Here is a 24831-nt window from a genome sequence, read left to right as displayed (position 1 = left end):
GGTGAGCTCACGGGGCTCAAACCGGAGTGATGCTAACACTGACCCTAGCAAGTGCAGTGCTTCGCAGAATCTACCACAGGATCGGAAACGCGACCCATTGAGAAGATCCGGCGAGAAACTCAGTGGGTTCTTCGATCGAGCGGGTGTCATCGACTTAATAGACTGACAGAAAAAAGGCATTTAGAGTTTTTTTTTTTGATTGAAGGATAACTGGTGGCTCGAAGGCTTTTCCCGCTTCACTAATACAGGTGCGTGAATTCAAGGGCTCAGACAAGAGGGGAAGGTTTTTTAACTGCTACCCCAGCGCCTCTGAAGGAGACCTAACAGCTAATGTATCTACTACCGCATCGGGTTCGAGATATGCGGAGAAGATTCGGCAACTAAGCGGACCTTAGCGAAGCTATGGAAGCTCACCTTGAAAATATCGTTAGCGCGATTCAGGTTTATGTTTGATTTCTTCTATTCTATGATAGCTAGGATGTATAAATAACTCTACATGTTCACTGAATAAATCGATTTTTTATTAGAATTCATTATGTTAAATTTCTAATAGAATTGTCAACACAAGTCCAAAAATGTATTATTCAAACATTCGTACAGCAATGGAATGTTTTAAGGATTGATGTGATTAAAGTGAATGCTTGGTGCTTATCTATCTGTTTACCCCTTAATATATCCGTCACTGGCGCTTTCAAACTTCCTGTAGCACATTTATATTCTCGATACGGTCAGTTTGTAAACACGTTCGGAGGCATGTAAATTTTATGTTTATAAATGTGCCGTTCGTAATACAATACATTAGAATGCGGAGAATACGGTAAGTATAATGTACACGCATCATACGTACAAGTTCTGTTCCACGCGTGATTTACAATTTTCCCACGGAACTGTAACGTTTGCAACGACAGTATTTATTTTTTGGTTGGAAATGGATGATATAGTCTTTCTCTTTCTTATTTACTTTGAAGTGGACGTAGATAGAGTCTTATTATAATACATATAGTTTAATGCGAATGATAAGATTTATTGATGATTTTTGTTTACATTTCCTCCTCCTGTATATAAACCATACCTTTAAGCGTTTATAAGAATGCTATAAATGTTTGATCCGTCATCATAGGTTTTAAATCTTAGCTAACTTATCTTGTATAGATATTATAATCTAACTGAGGTATCTTTTTCAATTTGAGGAATAGATTGATTTTAAAGAATCTTTCTTTTCAGAAGTCAAAACCGAAATAACATTTACATGAAATTAAACAGACTTTTTCATTATCATTTGCAGACCGTAACTTGTTTCCGTCACGCGGCCGCACCACGAATTATAATCATAATTTTATTTGATTTATACACGTGACTAATCTAATTTTATTTTGACCACAACAACACTACGATTTATTGGTGTATTGATACCTAGCACTCGTAGTTTCGTTCGACACTTCGTGACTCGTGTTACGCGGATAAAAGTTATTAAAAATGCATATATAAGCTTTTGATATGGACGGTTTTTTTTTATTTTGAAAAGACGATCTTATGTCCTATAAACGCTTATAGCTTACGGGGTCAAGATGCAACCTTGAGACTATATCGCACGTCATTTCGGATCCACCCGATCCACTAACGGTGCTTTTAGGTACCCCAAGCATCGGTCATCATTCTCGTCGAACCCGTCGCTTGCGACGAAGGGCTAGGCTAGCGAATTAACCCATAGACACAGCCCACTGAGTTTCTCGCCGGATCTTCTCAGTGGGTCGCGTTTCCGATCCGGCGCTAAATTCTGCGAAGCACAGCTCTTGCTAGGGTCAACGTTAGCAATTATCTCAGGTGGATCCCGTGAGCTCACCTACCGGTCCGTGAGTGGTTGGAATAGCTACTACCTAAATCACTAGATCACGGATATGGTAGCAAACAAACTTTTACCGAACATGGCTTTTAGCGTAACGGAAATAACAGTTTTGAAGTCGTCGTGGCCTACAGGATAAGTCGTCCGGTGCATTCGTATAGAGCGATGCACCGGTGTTTGTATCCCGCAGGCAAGGTATTATAAAATTATAATTTGCGTAATTACTGGTGGTAGGACCTCTTGTGAGTCCGCACGAGTAGGTACCACCGCTATTTCTGCCGTGAAGCAATAATGCGTTTCGGTTTGAAGAGTGGGGCAGCCGTTGTAACTATACTGAGATCTTAGAACTTATATCTCAAGGTGTGTGGCGCATTTACGCTGTAGATGTCTATGGGCTCCAGTAACCACTTAACACCAGGTGGGCTGTGAGCTAGTCCACACATCTAAGCAATAAAAAATAAATAAAAACAATTTTTTTTTATTGCCCTTGTAGGCAGACGAGCATATGGCCCACCTGATGGTGAGTGGTTACCGTTGCCCATGGACTTCAGCAATGCCAGGGGCAGAACCAAGCCGCTGCCTACCGCATCTATCTGTTTAGTGTTGTTTGTTTGTATATGCTTTATCATTTCCATGCTGTTGATTTATTATGTGTATGTAAGTATATTGGTATATAAATCATATAGTCATTTCATATGATTTTCAGGTGTATATATTTTCTTTAATAATGTATTGTTCACCGCAAAACACCTGCTGTATCCTTACATTTTCAGATTTTTGAAATGTTCATTGTGTTTTGGTGTGCATTAAAGTGTATTCTGTCTCTCTCTGTCTCTCTCTTTCTGAAATTTACTAATAAATATTTTCGTGAAACCTTAGACGGTAGTTCACACGATATTACATAATATAATGTCGACGAATAACACCTCAGTCGTTCGTGAGCCACGAAAACAGCGGAGTATTTAAAACGTCGGAAATAATAAAATGAGAATAATAAAGGCAAGATTAAATCGCAAAATAGGTTTTAATTGAGCCCTGTGTTCTTTATTATGAGTCGTGAATAAAGAACAAAGTCTTTATAATGTTAATGATTACAAGCCACATTTTAGGGATCGCTTCGTTGTTAAATCAAAGATGTAAATGATGAGGAAAGTTGATAAACTAAGATCCATATTCTTGGTGTTCTCTTCAATGTGAAATAAACGCGAGTAAAAAGTCGAACGTCATTACCGTTCGACATAACATTTTTACCCGTTTCCTGCCGACGTTTCCCGTCACGATAACGCATAACATAAGAACAAATTAAATACGATACTATGTCGAGGATATTCGTTAATAACACACCGTTGCCGATCTCCGTTTTCCGTTCGAATGTCGTTCGATATTAACATAGACGCGTTTAAATAAAATTTTACTAAAACTTGAACAAACCGGTACTTACCTACCGCCGATTTGTAATTAACAAACTCTTCAATAGAAAAAAATGTGAGCCGTCACGGGACGCCTGGCAGATGTGAAATATCGACATTATTTTGTAAAAGTAATATGCAGAAAAGAACAGATTGTGATAGGAACTAAATATGTCATAATGATAAAATAAAATACTACGAAAAAATAATTTGTTTTCAAGTAAAACACAGGTTATGTGTACTGTAGTAAACAACACTGTATACACTACGGAGTATACGCTATAGGTATCCGAGTTCAATGTAGCGAGAGATATGGCTTAACGCCGCGCTGGATCGAGTGGGAGAGAATCGCAGTCGATTGCGCATGGCGACGCGTCGCCGCGGCACGCGTCGCCACGCCAGAAATCGGTTTTACGTGCGTTCAAAAATACGTGAGTTTCCTCTGCGTGATTCGAGAGCTATTATCGCCCGTCATGAGTCAGGGTAACAACCAATCTATTGCCTATAACTGTGTCGCCACGTTATTATGCCATATCGAAATTCAATTTGTAATTGCAAATGCACATTTTGCTTTAGAACGTAATGAAATAACTTGTTAATTGGACGGACAGTTAAACGCTTTAGTTCGCGTTTCGAACGACAAATGTTTCCTTTTCCTTTAGTTAACGGTCCCGCGCCTCATATATAATGTAATCGCTCAAGGCAAGAGACTTCCTACCATCCCGTTCGCCTATTTACAGTTCCGTGCGTAATTAATCGTAGTTGGTGCTGTGGAAATCAATTGGAAAACTCATTTAAAAGCTTTAATTTTATTCTATTTACCTTATTATTCTCTTTTACCGTTTGCCATGTATCTTTGTGCTTAGTGCGAGTTTTTAACGTTCTCGGTAGCGTAAAAGTTAACTCAAATTTGTATGTATTTGGAAAAGCGCCCCTAGCGGCAAACGTAGGCAAACGGTTCAACTTCATACAAATTTAAGTTAACTTTTACGTTATCGAGAACGTTAAAAAACTAGCATTAAGCACACTCTGATCGTCTTTTCAGTGTGAACAGTAAACTCAATTGTTGCATCCGTAGTCGATTCCCCAATTCGAATCAATGTCTTAATGATTGATGTTTAGCTATTTAGTAAGTCTGATTTGAAGTAATTGTGTATTAAAATATAGGACGCCCAGTGCATACGTAAGTAGAGAAACTACTATACAGATGTTCAAAATTCCACAGGTAGGTACCAAGTATTCCACTGAAATACGTACTCGACAAATGTTCACGATAAACAAATAAAATCGTGTAGTAAAAAATAAAGGCGTAAAAATTATACTTATTTTGACTTGATACTTGTGGTAGGCCGTGTGGTGAGGCCGCACGGATAGGCGCCGCCAGTCTGCCTATTTTTGCCGCGAAGCTTTTGTGTTTTCCGGTTTGAAAGAGATGAGATAGCCGTGCTAAAGATATAAGAATTGAGGTTTAAATCTCATTAATCGACGTGAATGACGACATTCATGTTGTAGTTGTAGGGATTGTAGCGGTCCATTCTGACCTGACACTCCGATGGGCTATAATTGAATTAGGCACCTCTAGAAAATTCTAATGAATACAGTTACACATAAAATGGGATGACTATAATCCTGCATAAAAAAGTATATTGAAACTCAATATTGCCTTTCTATGTTTAGATGTATAGTTAGAGAGCTATGTACAAAATAAGTTTGTCTCATTAATTGTCTCTGTACAGAGGATGTCTTGTTTTTGTCATGAGCTTGAGATTCCGGCTTCTGTCATCCGCTGTTGCCAACATGCCGCTCGACATAGGGCTGCCCTAATCCCGTAATTGCAATTAAAAAATAAATTATCATAACGAAATGGAAACCGTTACCGTAATTTACCGTAATTAGTAAAACTTTACATTGATACATATTGTTTTTTATTTGCTGTTCGCAAATCGAATACACGATTAAAAATACTGTAACGGTTCGATATCACATTTTTCACTATTGTTATTATTATTTTTGACGTTACGAATGTTTTAAGCATTTCGTGGTCACGGACGATTCATCAGTCCGACAATATTGTAACATATTGTTTCCTTAAACAAAAAGCTTTACAAAAAATTCAAAAGTGTGCCAACTGTCCACATCGTGCCAAGAGGAAACCACGTGCATATCAATGAAAAAGCCACTACCCGAATTGAGATATTACATTGAACTTACAGCTATCACGCCCTTTAGATAGGAACACACAATTACCCCGCGACGGTCAAGCTTTTTAAAGCTGCTTGTTCGATTTTCAAAATACTTTATTCAGGGATTTATTTTTTTAAACGAACGCTCGACAACCTTATCTAAGATCTAGTTTCTTATAAGGCAACGGTCATCGGTTGATTACAGGTGGAATGTAGATCAACACTTTTATTACGACACGATGATTACTGACCGAGCCGCATGAAGACTGATTGTTGTTTCGTGCGATTTATGCTTATCTGATTTAGAGTTACTTCAAGAAGGTTGGTTGGTAAATGTGTAATGGCGTCTATGCGCCTCCATCGGCTAGGCTCTGTTGTTGCACAAAGTAAGCCGAGTTCCGACGATACCGCAATCGTGCTGCCATCTCTCGGGAATCGTGCCGCGTTTCGTTTAGCTACCAAACTAATGACCGTCTCCGACATATATTATATCTGAATAGACGTTTTTTTAAGCGAAACGCGTCCAATATTGCTAGTAGGTAATAATTTATGCGGGATAACTAAGATGTCGACCAAGACAACACCTCATCACTTCCCATGGGCAAGATTTGTAATGACTCTGATAACCGTCGTTACTAGCCCTATATCGGGGCGGCATATTCGATCCTGCGGACTAAGCGGTAAACAGTTGTCGTCGTCTTAAACACGTAACTTCGGATCCTCCCGATCTATATCGGTGCTTTAAGGTACCTCAAGCGCCGGTCACCGTTCTCGTCCAACCCGTCGCTTGCGACAAAAGGAACAAGTTAACCCTTAGACACAGCTCGCCGAGTTTCTCACCACATCTTCTTAGTGGGTTGCCTTTCCAATCCTATGGAAGAAACTGCGAAGTTCTTGCTAGGCCTAGTGTTAGCAAACTCGTCAAGTTATAGGCCCGTGAGCTCACTTACTCGTTCGGCGAAGATGGAATAATCTCTCGAGGTTACCAGCACAGGTAGAAAAAAAAATCACTACTAGTGTTACGGCATATTGTAAGCCCGCTAGATTAAGAAACACAGCCCTGGTACATCTGTCCATTTATACCGCGAAGTATTCATTCATTTCAGTTTGAAGGGTGAGGTAGCATCATGCAATGCAATAAAGAATATTAAATAATTCCATCTCATAACTTGAGGTGGCTTTGTCATGACATTCTGATGCCTGTGGGCTTCGATAGCCACTTTACACTAGACGGGCTGTGACATCGATGACAGCTGTAAGCAATGAAAATTTCTTTATAAGATCTGAGGCTGATTTCAATCGACGCTGGCGAAGTTCAATATCTTTTTGTTGCATCTATTATATAATATATACATACAAATATACATATATCTTGGATTTGAATATCGAATTGAATTGAAATTATTATTCGTCCAATGTATAAAATCTGGTTTCAATTCATAAAATTAAATTAATAATAAGATTGGTACATTTAATTCATAAAAGGTAAAAGGCCTTGTCAATGTGCCCCATGAGTCATCAACCAGCTTCTGTGCTGTCATACGTCAATCCTTGTACGTTTTGATTATAATAGAGGTAATATAAGTATGAATGCAATCGGAAATAATAATAACTGTATTTTTTTTTAAATCTATACTAATATTATAAACCTGAAGAGTTTGTTTGTTTGAACGCGCTAGTCTCAGGAACTACTGGTCCGATTTGAAAAATTCTTTCAGTGTCAGATAGCTCATTTATTGAGGAAGGCTATAGGCTATTTATAAGACCAATACGAGCGGAGAACTAATAACCTCCTCTTTTGAAGTCGGCTAAAAGGCATGATTTTAGTACCTTAAATAGCTCGTAAACATTCTATTGTTCAAAAATATACTTACTTCTATGTAAATGAAGTCGCGGGTAAAATTTAGCGTTATACCAAAGTAACTATTCCACGCGGACGAAGTTGCGGGCAAAAGCTAGTGTAAAATATAGTATTTCAAGTAATACGAAAATTGGAGCCGAGGCGGCATTAAATAAAATAATAGTAATTAAAATAGTTTTGTTTTGGGTCAACAGTTTGAATCATTTCGAAGCACAGGCTTTTTTCTAACCTATGCTGATAGCCTTGACAGGCTATATCAGCTTCTCTTTGACGTGTAGGTGAGCCCACCGGCTCAACCCGGGTGTGTTGCTAACAGTGGCCCTAGCAAGAGCAGTTGCTTGTGGCTTGTGGAGAGTATTAAGTGGTAGGCAGCGGCTTGGCTCTGCCCCTGGCATTGCTGAAGTCCATGGGCGACGGTAACCACTCACCATCAGGTGGGCCGTATGCCCGTCTGCCTACAAAGGCAATAAAAAAGAAAAAAAGAGCAGTTCTTCGCAGAATCTACCACCGGCTCGGAAACGCGACCCACTGAGAAGATCCGGCGAGAAATTAAGTGGGCAAAAACGTTCACGTAATAAATGATTTTATATACTCAGCTATTACATACTTATTTTATATTTAACTAAGGTCATATTTCGTGATCGTAATACGAAGGCAGCCGAATCTTTTTTTTTTTTATTACATAAATGGGTGGACGAACTCACAGGCCACCTGGTGTTAAGTGGTTACTGGAGCCCATAGATATTTACGATGTAAATGCGCCACCCACCTTGAGATATAAGTTCTAAGAACTCAAGTATAGTTACAACGGCTGCCCCACTTTTCAAACCGAAACCCATTACTGCTTCACGGCAAAAATAGGCAGGATGGTAGTACCTACCCGCGCGGACTCATAAGAGGTCCTACCACCAGTATTCCAAGCCTTTATTACTGTCTCCCCTTACCAATCTTTGTTTTTGCTTCCGTCTCTTTTATGGCCAGATTAATATTGTACAGAGTGCAATTTTTCATATACCGTCTCTTAATAGTTGTTTACCATAAAAGACGTATCTAAATATAGTTATTCGGGGCAGTGTCGCTCGTAGGCGTAATAATACGACGCTTCACATAGGCCTTTTTCGGTCAGCAACATTATGTAGACAACGATGTTTGTTTGTTTACACTTCCGCCGGTACCTCCTCAGTTTTTGTTTTGACGTCGGTACATTTATTGTTTACGGATGCAATCGCGCGGAACCGGACCGTTATCGATCTAATCTAATTTATCTACAGCTTAGTGATTGTGATTTTACGCATCATCGTTCATCGTTTTGTATCGTACCTACTAGTGGTCCCTGTGTAGTCGAAATTCGACTATAATTTATTGAAATTATAAGTTTGGACATTAATATTGTTCTATTGCTTATTATACTTCTATATTCAGAGATTTCGTCAAGACTACACCATAGACAAATAATATTAATCTATTCTCAATTTGATCCCAGTAACCACTTAGCACCAGGAGGGCTGTGAGCTCGTCCACCAATATAAGCATAAAAAAAAGATGTGTGGCGTCGTGGGACACCGGATAAGAACGAAGTTCCTTATTATAAAAATATTCATTTTCAGTTCTATTCGAGGTATAAAGAAAATGAACTGGAGATTTCGTAACAACCTACGGTCACTCGGTAACCTGCGAACTTATTGTGGTACACTTCATTCACCGTTGTTTGCATAAGAGTTAATGTATTGCGCAAACGAACGCTCTGAGATCGTGGTCAATGAATGATAAAAAAATATGTTATTTTTTGTATGTCATTACAAAGTTAAGTCATACATTGTGTGCATTACTAATTTGTACGTTATTACAAAGTTAAGTCGTACACTGTGTGCATTACTAATAAAAATCTTACGTTACGGACGTTTTTTCCCGGTTAGGGTACCCCTCCACATTTTCCCATAAGGAACTTCGTTCCAAAAATAAATATTCCAAATATTCCAAAAGTAAAGTAAATATTTGATATGATTTGGTTATTTCAAATCACGAATTTACAACACACTTAACTATGTAGCTACTTATAAGCTAAAATACGTCGATAATTACTACAGGTGTTTGTTTATTTGGCACAAATAAGTCAAATCGCGGTGAATGTGATCGAAATGATTTCGAATCACATTAATAGAAGTTGCATTCGGTCAATCCGAATATTATCTAAACGACCGACAGTAAAAGTTGCTTCATCGAAAAATTATGTAAATGTTAATATGCAGGCGCGTTTTCAAGGAAAATTTACTCAACGTACCTACATACAGAGCGAGCCATATTCGTTTCAGAGGAAACAGTGGGCCACATCACGTGGGCGGGTGAATAGTGCTTACTACCCTACAGGTCGGTAAGTGGGTGGTAAAGTAATTACTGTTACGTCATTAATTAAGAACGCTTCGAATTGCTTCTGTGTACGTAGGTGTTAGTACGTGCGCAACTACAATACGAAATGTACCTGGTTATTTGTATGAAACCTTGAATAGAAACATCTGTTTTGCAATTTTTTTTAAGGATTAAGGCCAGGAGGGTTGGGATTTGTTAAAAGCCACCCGAGCGCCTCCGCAAGAGACCTAACAACTCAAGAGCAGCTGCTTCGCGAATGTATCTACTACCGGATCGGAATCGCGACCCGCTGAGGAGATCCGGCGAGAAACTCAGCGAGCTGATTCATGGGTTAGGTTGCACGGCGAACTCTTTGTCGAGTTCGACGAGTACGGTTACCGGGGTCCCTAAGCCTGCTCCTAGTGTTAGAGCTGAAGGCGTCTAATGCAACCGTTATTGGATCTAATGGATCCGTAAGGACGTGTCTAGGGCGTCGACGGTGACTGGCTCCTGCGTGATCAGGATTCGGGGAGTAGTCAGCGGCGGCAACGATAAGGCGATTATCATGACGCATAGCCTTATCGAAGTACCGTTCCGACGCTGACTTCATGTATTTCTGGATAGATTCGAGAGATTGGAGGGTGTCTATGTGTGTGCGGGCCGCGTGAGCGAACACCACACTCGCGTAAGTCATGACGGGGTTGCAATTTTACGGTAGAAGATACTGCCCGGTAGTAGATTCTGCGAAGCATTGCTCTTGCTAGGACTGGTGTTAGCAAATTCTCTCAGGTTGAGCCCGTGAGCTCACTTACCCGTCCGGGCTTAGCTGAAATAGCCTCTTAGGCTATCAGCGAATAGGTACACGTACCATCCGGCTATGGAATGAGCTCCCCTCCACGGTGTTTCCCGAGCGCTATAACATGTCCTTCTTCAAACGAGGCTTGTGGAGAGTATTAAGCGGTAGGCAGCGGCTTGGCTCTGCCCCTGGCATTGCTGAAGTCCATGGGCGACGGTAACCACTCACCATCAGGTGGGCCGTGCGTTCGTCTGCCTACAAGGGCAATAAAAAAAAAGGTAGGGAGGAAAAAGCAATTTTTATTTACTAACAAAAGGACGAGCACTTCGATAAACGTGGTTCGCAGCGTTAGAAAATGTGGTCGTGATAGACTCCCTTTCGTCAATGCTAATGCCATGTTGTCGTTGACACAACTACATTCCAGCATTTTTGGTCCACTCTAAATCGGAATGAACGCAGTTCAGGCAAATATAAACAGCACGTGTAATGTAAAAGTAATTCCCCCAGGTGTCTCTCTCAGGCGTCTTGTATGCCCAGCACGGATGGTCACCCTCGCTATTTCTGACGTGAAGCAAGACGTGAGTTTTGGTTTGAAGGGCGAGGCAGGCGTTGTACTGGAAAACCGAGACTTAGAACTCATGTGTCAAGCTGAGTGGCGACATTTACATTGTTGATGTCTATGGGCTTCGGTGACCACTGAACACCAGGTGGACTGTGAGCTTGTCCAACAATCTAAGCAATAAAAAGTTTAATAATTGATGCTCCACTTAAAACAACCCAAAACTGTAATATTTTCCATTTGTTTTTCTTATGTTTCTCAAAACGATTCTACATGAATTCAAAGCAAACAGAATGGTTAAAACTCATTATGGATCGCTAGACATGAATTTGTACTGTCGCCGAGGTTTTCACTCAAAGGTCGGAGGTCGCACGTGGGTCCCGTGATTAGTGACGCGCGTGGAGAAAATTCGTGGAAAACATTAATATGTTTTACTTGGAATATTACAATTATATGACCTTAAATTACGATCTCTTTTCTATTCGTATTTTCTTGAACTGTTTTGGAAATAAGTGATTGGCTTACTTATTACTAACTTTAGGAATATAAAAATGCTATGTTACCGATTACATTAAAAACGCCACATGATATCGACAATGATACCTCCTTTCTATTAAAATAAATTAAACTGTACAATTAAAGGTGATCTAAACACAGTCGTTAGACCTTCCGTGCTCACTTTCAGAACCTGGTCCCTCGCTTGTTGGGGGTGGCCGACTCGCTAAACCAAACTCTGCCCAACGTCGGGGGGCATGACAAGGTGACGCGCCGTCTCTATACAGGGGAGGTGCGATCAATGGCCCTATACGGGGCGCCCGTGTGGGCCCAGTCCCTGGCCGTGGCGGTAGGGAAGCTGCTGTAACGGCCACAACGCACCATCGCGGTCAGGGTCATCCGTGGTTATCGCATCATCTCCTTCGAGGCGGCGTGTGTACTGGCTGGGACGCCGCCTTGGATCCTGGAGGCGGAGGCGCTCGCCGCAGACTATCAGTGGCGGGCTGACCTACGTGCCCGGGGCGTGGCGCGTTCCAGCCCTAGTGTAGTCAGAGCGCGGAGGACCCAATCTCGGCGGTCCGTACTGGAGTCATGGTCCAGACGGCTGGCCGATCCTTTGGCTGGTCGCAGGACCATCAAGCGCAGGCCAGGGAGGGTGGACTTTGCCAACATGATGGACAAGCCCTGGCCCTCTAAGTGTTTTGGGTCCCCCTCACATGTTGGTCTGGGTACCGGCGAGGGGGGCTTAGGCGACATGCAAGCTGCTCTGCACGCGTTTTACGCAAGAGCATCCGGGTGACAGAAGGCCGACTAACCACGACCCACGCTGGTTCTGACCCAGAAGGGTATTCCGTGGGATAAACCATTCTAACTGGCACCATCTAAGCGGGTTCTGGATAGCCTGCCGACCGAGAGGGTTGATGGTCCGGCGTCCCGAGAAGGAGTGTGATGGGAGAGATGTGCTCCGGACTAAACGCTGCATTATCTCCCCTTTGCCTTTTCATGAGTTCTGTCTCATGCGAGGTTCAGACGTGGGCTGTTGAGCGACAGGTTTTTAGTCGGTTCGACTCCGACATGCCCCGCCCGCCTTCCCTAGTGGAAAGCGGAAGACCGGCGATTTCCTGCTGATCCAAAAAAATAAAATAAAACAAATGACGTTTATCTTTTGTAACAACAACAAACAGAACCGATATTTTACCTATATTACCGTTTAGGTGTTGACGTTGAAAATAGCGTGTAATAAACTATCATAGGGCTTTGTAAAGTTTGAAAGTTAACCACGTAGTCGTTGTGAACTGGTGCTAGTAAATTAGTTTTTGTTGAAGAACATTTATTTTGCGTGGCATTCGCGTACCACGGACATGGAAGTCGCAATGATGTTAATGCGATTTTGATAATAAGTATCATAACAAATTTTGAATTATAATAACATTTAAATATTCAATAACTTATTAAATTTTCGCTTAAGCTTATTAAGCGATAACTAATGCTGGTTGTTAAGCTATAAGTATTAAAAACATTGTTGTCCAGTAAAGGGTACTTAACTGTTTCGTCTTTTATCTGTTTAAGGACAAACTTATTGCCTATACGCTTGCTATCTGCTGGTTCCCTATCTGTTTATATATAAAATTAATAGCTGTACCCGTCCGCTTTGCTGGGCATTTAAAATTAATATTATTATTTCTCACCCCCACAAAAATTCTCATCATTAACGCCCCCGCAACTGGTGTAGGGAGTCCAACATTCATATAAATATTAGCCTATCCATTAAGTACATGTATTTTCTACATGGACACCAAGTTTCAAGTCCATCGGATGCATGGTTCAGTAGTTATAACGGAACATCCGTAAAAACAACTGTAGATTTATATATTAGTATAGATCTTGCTTTACCTTAATGTATCTGTTTTGGCGTTACTAAATCGTAAAAAATACACACAGTCAATGGTAGTGGAATGAATACCGTGTCATGTTCTCACCATCATGATAACGACGACAGCTGAAACTTAATTTTTAGTTGCACGCATCACGTTTTAGGATCGCGTGTTAAGAAATAATGTTATTATGCCATTTGGAATTAGTCAACATGTAAATCTTTGTACTGTGTTTCCTTGTTATTGTTGTTTGGCTTATTAAAAGATTGTCTTGATCCATTGTTTAGGGAGTTAAAAAAAATTTTTTTTTTAATGCCCCTTTGTCTGTTTATAATGTAGTCGATAATTATATTAACTAGTGGCCCCGCAGTAGTCGAGATTCGACTATAATTAATTGAAATTATAAGTTTAAACATTATTATGGTTCTATTCTATTATATTATAATATATTCGATAATATAATCACAGTATTCGCCAAAACTGCACTATAGATCATTATTAAACATTAAACATAATATTAAAGAGAAACAATATTAATCTATTCTCAATTTGACCACAGACTCAACAACATAGACCTATATAGTAGGGACACGACATATTGTTCTATACGTACAATTGCTTATATAAATAGCACCCATTTTGAAGGCACACACATAAACATATATCTATCTCGTTCTTACTCAGCACTTTAACTCGTAGGAAAACAATATAACAGTATTTCAGTGCGTACATAAAATGAAACATGAATATACGTAAATGTTACCGTCTCCGTCTAATGAGGCCGAAAATCCGCCATGTTTAGCGCGCCAAATGTCATTGTCACGTCAGTTCGGCCGTCTGTTTTGGGTTGTACATTATTTATTGACTTTGATATCGATTTAATATGATTGCTTATATAAAATTTCCAATTTTATCATGCTTAAAACGTACAAAAATAATAATTAAAACATATTTTATAGGATCTCAAGAAGGTCGATGCCCCAAAACTATTATCTATATATATTTATATGTTTTAAGCATTTTTTTATTAATGAAATTGAGAAAAGTTATGGAGCCCTCATCCGAAACATAGATAGAGCACTTAATAATACATTTGAATCCGAAATATCGGACACCATTTTTCGGTCGGTATCTATTCATCATGACACTAATCATAAATACCTCTTTAAAATATGTCATCAAAACATATTTAGACATTCTGTTTAGATATTTCGGGAAAAAGGCTACCGACAAAATCTCTTCGGAACTATTTAAATAAAATAGTTTTATTCCGCAGTGAGTAAAACACTACATATTGTAAATTCGTTAAATATTTATTAATTAAGTGATTTTAGAGAGGAAGTCAGAAGGAGGACGTTTGTAATTTCATTAACGAATAAATGTTCTGTAGGTGTTTTTTTTTATCAGGCGGTCCCTTGATAAGTTTAAAATTTGAATCACTCTCAAGTGAGAGTGATTCAAATGGTGCGGTGCACCATCCTTGAGGTGCACTGCTGTAGTCTGTTACGGACTTTAGAGTCAGCAAAACAATTAAAATAGATTGTAATAGTCTAAGAAAAACACGCATCAAAATACGATAACATTCAGCATGCTAGAAATGGGCTGATGGCACTGTACTATGCCATATCTTTATGTTTTGCGGCAAACGACAACTTTATAAAATCAGTGTAGCAAATTTTAAAAATCGTCATATCGTTTACTTGGAAAATTTGAAGCACGAACTCGTCTTAGATTTCACATAATATCTAAATCACATCCTTGCACATAACAATATACTTAATTCCTATTAAAGTATAAATTCTAGAAATACATTCATACTCAACAATATTTAAAATAAAATAAGCCAAGAACGTTTATCGATAAAACCTACTAACATTAAAATCTTCTGGGCAGCACTAAAACCGCCATGTTTTGTGGCCAGATGACGTCACAGTGGCACGAATTTTTTGTTGACGTTTCATTTCCATAGGTTTCCTACTTCAGTGCTCAACAATAACAAAAGTTTGACAATAAACACAGAGTATATGTGTTGTGTCAAATAAATACATGGTAGTGTGTGTAGGGTTTTCATTATTGATTTAAAGCTTTTTTTATGCTTATGTAAAAAAAAAAAATAACATTCTGCACTACTCTATATTCTCTATAAGTGTGAACATTTTCATACTCCTCCGTCCGCGCAATTTTCGTAAAAAGGGATACAAAGTTTTTGCTTCACGTAATAATATAATAATGTATTCATTAACTTCTAGTTGTATTTCTATAGCGTTTCAATGCCCTCATTCAACTTTTCAGAATTATTAATTTATTTTTTTAGTTTTATATAATGTCATCGTGGCTTAAAGGATAAGACGTCCGGTGTACTAGTTTCAAGCGATGCGACCATGGAGTTAATAAGTACCTACAACTGGAGTGCTGTCTAATGCCGAGAAATCGGTCTCGAAAGAGAATACTTTTTGGTCGCGGTGTCCTCGTCTAATGTGGTGACCATATAACATTTATTTATAGGACAAAATTATACGCATGCATCAGTTTTGAATTTACCTTAAGTAATTCTGTGTAGTCCTATGTAAATACAAAACACGTGCTTGCAACAGTTTATTTATGTACATTCAATTTTAAACATTGCTTCGTCGTCATGGTGACTTTTTTCGACGCTTTTTTTTGGAAATTGCTGCGATGTCGAAAATCTAGCACTGAGTTTTGTTACAAACATCATTACCTCAGTTCTATTACTTAAACTTCTTCAAACTCATGTTTAACGTCCGAATACTCAACCGCGACTTAAATATTATGTTGAACTTAATTACGCAATTCCTACTTTAATGTACTGGCTAAGTGGGCCGTGCTAATTAATATTTGACACACTGAGTGAGACACAACACACATGGTCTGCGCGTATCGGGTGCTCTTTTCCTACATTCACATCTTCAATTGATTTAAAATTGCTTGTATTTTTACTTCTGTGCTATTTTCATGACACGTATATATTAAGTCTACTAGTTATATTTTAAGAAATAAAACACAATGGGTAATAAAATGAAATGAACTGAAATTCATTTATTTGTTATATGTAGACAATTAAATAACTCTTAAATGACAAGTCAATACACATAACGCAATACCCATAGTACTTGATCTCTATTTACAAAATATTGGTTATATTATATAATATTATAATGAGAAAAAATTTCTCACATTTTAAAAATATATGCTCACACTAGTAAACATTTATCAATGAATCTGACATATGGAAGGATATTCCACAAACTGGAGAGGATTCTCGCTTAAAACCACTTACAATATAAGTGTTCACCATAATTACACGGAAACTTTCACGATTTTCGAAAAAAAAACAAGCCACAAGCTGTATCAGTGCCCTTTTAACTTCGAACTACAAACGTAAATAGACGCCATTTTTCTTTTAATCCATTCATAGCTTTTTTTCGGTGATGCCAACAATTAATCTGGCTTCCCATCAAATTCAACATGAAAACCATCAGAAATCTACGTACCTACCATTAAATTTTCCATTAAACAGAGTTTTTATTAATATAGAACAATATTTTTTTTTTGTTAATGAGCTTTATTAATATACGATGTTCTATTAAAAATCAATATATATCATATAATCAATACTTCTTATATAATTTATTTTAATAAATTGTCATCATCAGAAACTAATTTCACCATGACTTTGTACGTTTCTTTTGAACCAATTTAATTTTTGACGTTGATGGAAATTCTAAATTGTCGCAACATTTTCTAGTTAAGTTTAAGTCACATCGTTTAAATAATAAGTATTTAGATATATTATTGTCATAAAATGTTTAAAATCCTGTAAAGTAGATTGATTTTAACCTTTTCGATAATTTTCAACAACGCCCAAGCTACTAAAAAATCCACTAACCACTAAAAGCCATTTTTGATAACTAAGACAGCGGTCCAAATTACGAGATTTTGTGGAAAATCCTCTAAGCTAGCAACACTGCTTTTTGTTTGTAAAATGTGCGAGAGGGACACCACCACTTAATAATCATTCTCTTTTCAGACCGTTTTTCCTTACATCTTTTGCTATTTAAAAATAAACTTTAAGCCATAGAGATAAAGTATATTTTTAGTTTTTATGTCAAACGAAGTAAGCACTCCAGTTAGAATAGTAACTCTATGGATGCGACCGTGCCGGTGTTCATATCACGCAGGCAGGTACCATTTTTGTAATTAAATACCTGCATAACTCATGTTCACGAATAACTTTCACTACGAAGTATTTCCATCGGGTAATAAAGAGCACAAATTTTAATCATCGTAATTTAAGTATTTACTATAAAATTGAGACGCAAACCCCAAGTCTCAAGGTTCTTCAAGGCTTCATTCACATGTATGTGTCCACATAATAATTATTTTCTTTCATGTCAATTTTATTATCACTACATAGTATAAAACAAAGTCGCTTTCTCTGTCGCTATATCTGTCCCTATGTAGGCTTAAATCTTTAAAACTACGCAACGGATTTTGGTGCGTTTTTTTTTAATAGATAGTGATTGAAGAGGAAAGTTTATATGTATAATAACATCCATTAAATAGTGGAGAAATCAATAATAAATTACAGTTTCCGAAGCGAAGCGAAGGCGGGTCGCTAGTATTTACAGAAGACTAGCTTTCCGCCCGGACCTTCGTGCTCTTGGACTACACAATCTATATGGCGTGGGCGAGTACTAACGCTTAGTACTGAAGAGTGAGATGAAAGGTAGCTTATATGACTTCTCAGGTTTTAAACTGTTTTTTATGACAAATCACGTCAAAATAGTTTCAAAGCATTAGGCTAGGAAACAAACAGAGTTATTGTCGTATTAATAATGTTGGTATGGATATAGCAGACTTGTATTTAAATGATTTTTTTTTTAGTTAATTAAGTTATTTTACAAAATAATTACTTTGGCCGCCATAAGAATATTTTTTTAGTTGCCCATTCTTTCAGTCGCTCCGTCACAAAACCTACTGAATTTCTTTTAAACAGTACTCAACACAAATAATTTGATTTGCTGTGAAACGGCACGAGTGAATCTTATTGTTGATTGTCGAGGACTAACTACAAAAAAGGCTCACAGGCCGGAACTACCACTTCTCAGTTCTAAGTATAGAACAATATCTTTAGTACGAAGATAGTAGGAAACCCTCGGAGTAACAAAGGGAATGAAGAGCGCGTGCCAATACAAACCCGACTCGAATTTTTATTATGAAGGAAGATACTGTGTTGCCAGATATTGAATGTAAATTTAAAAATATTTTTACTTTATAAATTAATATACAATATTATATATTTTAAGTTCTGCTTTTTATATAGATTGTATATAGTATAGGTATACATAGATAGAATTCAAATTTATAATTACATTAAAATACGACCGCACATAGCTTTATTCTTGAAACAGCAAAAACATCCATTAATCAAATGTGCTCATTAATTTATTTGTCATCAAATTTTATCATCTGGTAACATTAGAGAGAATAATAACAAATAGGCCCTCAAAGTGTTTCGTTCGGTTTTTACGATGCAAAAAAAAAGGTCTGACCACTCGTGTTTGAAGTGGGTAGGTACTGTACATATTTTCTAAGGAAATACTATACTTATCTAACAAGAGGGCATTTTATCTTTTAAGAGCAACGTTTTTGAACGGAAAGCCGTAACCCTTCCCGAGTTTGCGTGCTCATAAAGTTTTATTTATTAGTAAATGTCGTTTTCGAATACTTCTTTAAAAGCGTTCTTTCGTTGATAAAAAAAAATACATCTTTCCTGAGGATTGACGACGGAGTTGTATATGTATTTTATTATAGGATTAGGAAATGAATAAGGCTATTAAATTTCTTGAAATATTTACTAACTGTATATATCGATAATTTCAAAATGAAATTAGTGTAATTAATTAGTGTCAAACAAATGATGATCAAAATACTTTTACAGCAAATACAGGGTGTGATTTTAAATGTATTCAAACTCATGATTAGAATTGACGACAACTAATGCTTTGTGAAACTTAATCATAATCTTTGTATTATTCTCGATAATTTTCAACGATGATCTCATGAGGTCACGGTGTTAATCGTTAAAAGATCCTGTACCGGTAGGCAGCGGCTTGGCTCTGCCCCTGGTATTGCTGAAGTCCATGGGCGACGGTAACCACTCACCACCAGGTATGCTCGTCTGCCTACAAGGGCAATAAAAAATAAATAAATAAAACCTAGTAATCACAAGTTGTGTCGTAAAAAAACGTCTAAAGAACGCCCCTGAGTATGGATGGTAGTGTTCTGTGACTACTGTATCAGCATACGGCCTTAGAACATACGGCGATCATCAAATGGAATATACTGGTAAACTCGCACGGGCAGGTAGTACCATTCTGTCTAGTTCTTTCGCGAGGCAGTTATGGGTTCCGGTGGGACAGCCGTTATAGTTTGCAATAAATATTTCGAACTCCTATCTCACGATGGGCGTCGGCATTCCCTTCGTCTTGTTTATGGACTCCGGTACTTTACATCAGGTATGCCACGGTTCAGGCATCTACGCAAAAATCGAACCGTAGCAGCCAGTGTTACGACTAGACCGACGCAATCAGATAAGCGACGAACAAATAATAATAACAAATAAAACATATCGCCAACAAAACTAGAATAAGATTTCAATGCGATATCGCGCTTTTCAAACAGTACATAAATTAAATAACAAATTATCGGATTATAATGTAAAATAATAATTAAACTATAAACTAGATACATTCAGAACTGGTTTTATTCTCGATAAACCCACTACTGGTTATTTTACTAACACCGATAATAATTATAGTCGTGTATAATCACGATCAGGAACGATAAATATTATAAGAAAGAGTTATTTTCAAACTATAATCCATCATACGAAACCGCCCCTAAAAAGTGTATGTAGAAAGGTCAGTGTATATTTGAAACCTAATTCATTGCAAAATGCCCGGTCATCGTTCTTAACTTAACCCTCAGAGTAAATTAACCCTCAGACACAGCCCACTGAGTTTCTCGCCGGATCTTCTCAGTGGATCGCGTTTCCGATCCGGTGGTAGATTCTGCGAAGCACGGTTCTTGCTAGGGTTCGTGTTAGCAACGTCGTCAGGTTTGAGCCCCGTGAGCTCACCTACTAGTTAAGGTTACGCTGAAATAGCCTCCAAGGCTCTCAGCTAGGTAGGAAAAAAAAGAAGCAAAATGTGATTTCCAATTTATTCTAGTATGTTCTCGGCTTTTACGTATTCGAAGCATGATCGAAAAACAGTCTAAGCTAAAACCTAGGATCTTTTCGTAAGCCAGTCAAACAACTTTAGTAATAGATTGTGGGAGCCTAGTAAATAAATAAATAAACCTCAGTTTAGCATGAATTTTTATCAACGAAGAAAACCTCAAATCATTGTCTGTTCTTGGCGCGCTCGATGAAATTGACCGGTAATTTAAAAAGTTATCGATCTAATTATTCAATGCAGATAACTATTGTTTTTCTTTCTTAGTAAATATGCTCGCTCCGGGCATTTCAATATTGGAATAATTGTTACGTTATAATACTCATTGTAAAAATGAATATTTAAAAAAAATCTAATCTTAAAAATTTATCGAATACTTAAAAAAAAAAAACATGCCCGCTGAGTTTCTTGCCAATTCTTCTCAGGACGGAGGCTAGTTCTTGTGAATTGGCGGTAGTTCTTTTGACGTTCAACAAGAATGTACTTTCATTTATGTTGAATAAAAAATTATTGATTTGATTTGATTTGATAAAGAATAAAATTAACAAAAAAACTACTTGAAATTGAGAGCGAAGAAAATATTATATGTATATTCTAAGAATTTTCTTGTACTTTGATAAGGTTTAAAGTTTGTACATTTTACAACAGTTTGAATATAGATAATTTGAGGTAGGTTTAGTATTAAAATGAATGCAATTAGTCTGAGATTGATCGTTGTAATAGTTTTTAATAACGAAATTACAGAGTGACACAAACAGCACTTTATATATGCAAGGGTTTTTTTTTCATTCAGAATTCTTAGACAATTAATGAACACTATCGCGTTAGTCCTATATAGTGTTACTTTCAGAACACCAAAAAAAATTTATTACCAATCTCAAAAGCAACTTTATTGACTGCCGAAAAACAAAACTTCGACGAATACGATACAATGGAAAACGTGACATAGTTCAACGCGCGTATTTCTTTAATGGGATGACGTCATAATGTCCTAAGCTAATGTCTAGACGTCTGGAAGCTAATCAATTATAAATTCTAAATTTTTTTTATGTAATAAATACGGCTTCACTATTTTTCACGATACAGTTAATTATAAACAAAAGCCGATCAATGAAAACGAAATTTAGATCTGTTTAGAAGCGTGATATTTATAAGGGTTTTTTTAGTTTCATGCAAGACAAAGGGGGCAATATAGTCAGAGATGACGTCAAAACTTGTTATTTAATGATTGATTGACGCCAACTTGAATGTTTATTTTTTACTTTTTGTTATTGCCGTGTAGTCAGACGTGCACACATCCCATCTGATGATGAGTGGTCACCGTTGCTCATGCAGCAATGACGTCAACAATGTCAGGGGCAGAGCCAAGCCGCTGCCTACCAAATTATACCAGCCTAGCCAAGCTGGAATACCATCGATTTGATAGGAAAAAAAAGAAAACCTTAAACAATAAAAAAACCGGATACTTATGAATTAAAAATTAGAATTAAAATATTCGAAGCGTTTTGAAACAGTACCTACAGGTATTCATTCATTCACATTCTATCGATGGCCACATACCAAACATTCCGAATCTTGTAATACTTAATACGCGATGTCGTTTCTTGTTTGTTGTCACGAGTGTATTGGAGAATGTCACTTCAAGTATTCGTGTATGTAGTCATAGTAGCAGTGTTTTGAAAGGTTCCTAGCGTGATGCACAGCGTGTATTGGATCTGATAACCACGTGATACAAGAATGGCCCTGGGTTTGTCTAAGCAAATACGTTAATAAAAATTTGAAAAAAAAAAAAAAAAAAAAAAAAACTTATCGGTGGCCAGTCGTTGGTGGCCACGAAAATTGTTTTGTAAAAATATCATCGAAATTTAATATTAGAAAAACTGAAGAGTTTTGAATTTTAACTGCATATTTGAGTTTTTTTTTATTTCATTTTGAAGGTTCCATTTGTTTTATTTCATATTTTTAAATAATTTAGTCGCCGGCTTTTCTTTTGCGTAAGATTCTTTAAAATTTAAATTAAAACTCTAATTAATGTACTAGTTGGTCAAAATCTATAGTTAGTTATTATGAGACAATTTATGAGATTTTTTTCTATGACAAACAATTCACTCAACGCTTTCGAATTATCACTATTCGCCTACCGACAACAAAATTATTTTGACACTGTCGCATCAAAAACGCTTACAAGAAAAACCAACTCGGGATTGACGCAACCTGAAATATTAATTCGCAAAGAAATACCAGACACCGTACCTAACACCCGGTATGGAGCCTATTGTTGTTTTAAATAATTCGATTACAAAAATACCGAGCCCGCGAACCGTATTATTAAATGATTGTGTGTTGCTATGAATTTCAATATGAACATTTCTAGGAAAAATACCAGTACAAATTTGATCAACAGGAAAAATATACAACAATCGTCAATATTTTTGTATAGTAATTTTTATAATCGTATTTAATCAATATTTACGAGCTTCTTGAATATAAAAGTTCAATAAGTTAATGTCTAAATTAATTTATTATTCGTGACAAGGAACGCACCTTCTAACTGACGTACCTACCTATACAATTTACATATTGCGATTTGTCTTTTTCAAAAATATATTTCAAATATGGCCACTATTTAACGCCGAAAAGGCCTTGAACTCATCCACCTATATGTACTAGAGGTCCCGTAGTAGTCGAAATTCGACTATAATTAATTGGAATTGTAAGTTTGTACACCATTAAGATTGTATTTTATACTTCTTTAATCACAAATTTCGCCAAGACTACACTATAAAAATATTAACAAAGACAAATAATATTTAATCTATTCTCAATTTGACAACAGACGTCAAGAACAAAAGCTTGACAATAAATAGTATGCATGCACGTGTGCGTCAAATACATGGTACGTAGTGTGTGTAATGTTTTCTTTATCGATTTAATGTATCTTTTATGCATTATTTTAAAAAAATATTAGCGTTGTGCACTTCTTCTCTATATTCTCTATAAGTGTGGAAAATTTCATACTCCTCCGTCCGCGCAATTTTCGTAAAAAGGGATACAAAGTTTTTGCTTTACGTATTAATATATAGATATGAAAACTATAATATCTCGGTTACACATTGCGGCATTTTTTTTAAAGTAACTTTTGATCTTACCAACTTCGGTACTCGACATATATAGAGTCAGAAAGCATCAATATTTTCCAAAATCAATTTATGAAACCGGAAAAAATATACTACCTAACCGTTTTGCGATTAATAAAGGCATGCCTTTTTAAACAACTGCAATTCAAGATCGTTTTTTTTTAAAATGATCACTGAGCAAAAGAAGAACACTCTAAATGTATTATCGATATTATGACTGCGCATTTATAAAAAAAATAAAAAGCAAATACTAAGGCCACGTGCCCTCTACATACATACCTACGCAACACCCGACAATCGATATACATAAATCTATATAAATACATTAACGGTATGTACGTATAGTACGATCTCGACTTCTCATTCATAAGAAGCGGTTCATTCATGAACCGAGGCCGGTGAATGGGAGCGAGCGAGACGCAAGATGTAAAGGCCCAATTACATTCACAATTGAGTTTTAGATTGTGATCGTGTTCTAAGAACGCCTTGAATGGTGTTGTTTTCGAGATAATTTTGTTTGTTGTTACTGCGCCGAGGGAAATTCAACCCTTGTTTTTGAATGGCTCGTATTGTCTACGTGGTTCATTTGTTACTGGTTTTTTTTGTATGTCTCTGTAATCCCTATTGAGTTTGTTGTCATAGAATTAAAAAAAAAATATATATATAATCTAAAGTATATTTATTTACGTGTTGAACGGTATACCTAAAAATAGTTTTGCGTGTTTTATTAAGACAGGAGTTTTGGTAACGAATAAAAGTGTTATACACATTTCCATCACAGTCATTCGATTTAATAAAGCCGGATAAAATAAGTTTTACTGTGTGACACAGTGATTATTATTATTAACAAATAAAATATATTATTTTAACCCACATGAACACAGCTTTATAAAGCAACAAGATTGTGTAAAAAACATCGTCGGTAGGAAGTTAAGTAAGTGCAACTAAACAGTCTTGATAGTTGCCACGTATTTTTTTATTATATATAGAAAAACACAATCGAGTATTAGATTTAAGTATTTGACATAAAATCGTTGTAAATGAGGCGATTTAAAATTTACGATTCGAT

General features: G+C 37.0%; 1 protein-coding gene across 1 annotated transcript in view; it reads right to left on the bottom strand.

The window, feature by feature from the left end:
• LOC101740296 (elongation factor-like GTPase 1) overlaps positions 1-24831 on the bottom strand; it is a 162514-nt gene that overhangs the window by 8529 nt on the left and 129154 nt on the right. The window lies entirely within an intron of this gene.

Source organism: Bombyx mori, chromosome 21, assembly GCF_030269925.1.
Source record: "Bombyx mori chromosome 21, ASM3026992v2".
NCBI classification, from domain to species: domain Eukaryota; kingdom Metazoa; phylum Arthropoda; class Insecta; order Lepidoptera; family Bombycidae; genus Bombyx; species Bombyx mori.
Note: the sequence above shows the minus strand (reverse complement) of the source record. Positions and strands in the feature narration are given on the sequence as shown.